This window comes from Trachemys scripta, chromosome 7 (assembly GCF_013100865.1).
Source record: "Trachemys scripta elegans isolate TJP31775 chromosome 7, CAS_Tse_1.0, whole genome shotgun sequence".
In the NCBI taxonomy this organism is placed as follows: domain Eukaryota; kingdom Metazoa; phylum Chordata; order Testudines; family Emydidae; genus Trachemys; species Trachemys scripta.
In genome coordinates this window covers 92,780,973-92,782,624 of record NC_048304.1, presented here as the reverse complement: position 1 = coordinate 92,782,624, position 1,652 = coordinate 92,780,973, and positions in this window count along the sequence as shown.

Here is a 1,652-nt window from a genome sequence, read left to right as displayed (position 1 = left end):
GGCATGCCGGGCTCGGGAGCGGCCCGTCTGAGGCGCTGCGGTGTCCCGAGCCCAGGGGTGACTGCTCGGGCTGAGGCTGGGGGCGCTGCTCCTGCAAGAGGAATATAGTGAGTTGCGGCGGTAATAGCCCAGCTTAGCTACACGCGGCTTATCTAGGGCCGAGTTCTTGTTATTGGTTGAGCGAGTGACATGTTAACCACAAAAAGAACAGGAGTACTTGTGGCACCTTGGAGACTAACAAATTTATTAGAGCATAAGCTTTCGTGGACTACAGCCCACTTGCATCCGAAGAAGTGGGCTGTAGTCCACGAAAGCTTATGCTCTAATAAATTTGTTAGTCTCCAAGGTGCCACAAGTACTCCTGTTCTTTTTGTGGTTAACATGTCACTCGCTCAACCAATAACAAGAACTCGGCCCTAGATAAGCCGCGTGTAGCTAAGCTGGGCTATTACCGCCGCAACTCACTATATTCCTCTTGCAGGAGCAGCGCCCCCAGCCTCAGCCCGAGCAGTCACCCCTGGGCTCGGGACACCGCAGCGCCTCAGACGGGCCGCTCCCGAGCCCGGCATGCCGGAGCCACAAGGGCGCTGGGAGCCAGGGCGGGCGGCCCCAGGCTGCCTATGCCGGGGCACGACGCGCTCCCCAGCGCACCGACAGGGAAAGCCGAGGCAGCCTCCAGGCAGGGAAGGAGGGAGGGGAAGGGAACCCAGGAAGCGGCCTCTCGGAGCGCAGCTCTGGCCCGGAGAGCGGCAGCCCCTCCGCCCGCGCTCACCTGTGGGGGACGCGACACCTCTCTGCCGGCAACACCGTCAGACTCGCCGCCGTCCCTTTTCAAATCCACCCAATGGCGGCGCGCTGTGCCGCACAGCACCATGGGAGGCGAGGGGCGGGCTGGAAGCCAACGTCACGCCCAGGGGAAGCGGAACGTCTCCACCCAGCGCAGGCTGGGACTGGGGCGTGGGGAGGCGCGTGCGGCCTGGATGTGATGTGCCGGGGCCGGTGTGACGACACAAATAGCAACATTGCCCTTTCCGACACGCAAACGTGACCCGCTTGGCTGCTGCTCGCGACTTGGGACCGCTTAGGCCAGTGGTTCCCAAAGTGGGGTTTGCAAACCCCTGGGGGTTCGCAAGAAAAATTTCATTAATAGCAGCCTCTGCTAGGACCCAGTTGCAGGGCAGACAGCCCGAGCCCCAGGGAGAGCGGGGCCGGGCAGTTTGAGTCGGCAGCCCGAGCCCTCCCCGTCAGCGGGGGAGCCAGCAGCCCGAGCCTCGGGGAGAGCGGGCAGTTTGAGCCAGCAGCCCCAGCCCTCCTGTCAGCCAGGGAGCCAGCAGCTCGATCCTCGTGGGGAGTGGGGCTGGGCGGCTTGAGCCGGCAGCCCCAGCCCTCCCCTGTCAGCGGGGGAGCCAGCAGCCCCGAACCCCAGCACTCGATGTCGGGTGCAGCTGGTAGCTCGGATCCCTGTCCTTGTCAGGCAGGGGACGTTTGCATCCAGGGCAGTCAGCAGGGGGCCACGCTGAATGTGGGGGGTGGTCCAAGCTAATTTGTCCCTCCCAGGGCACCTTCCTCCGCGGAAGAAAAGCTGTTTGCGAGCCAAACCAGCCAGAAGCACGTTGTGGCCAGTGTAGGAGTGTTAAGGTGTCTCAGTAATT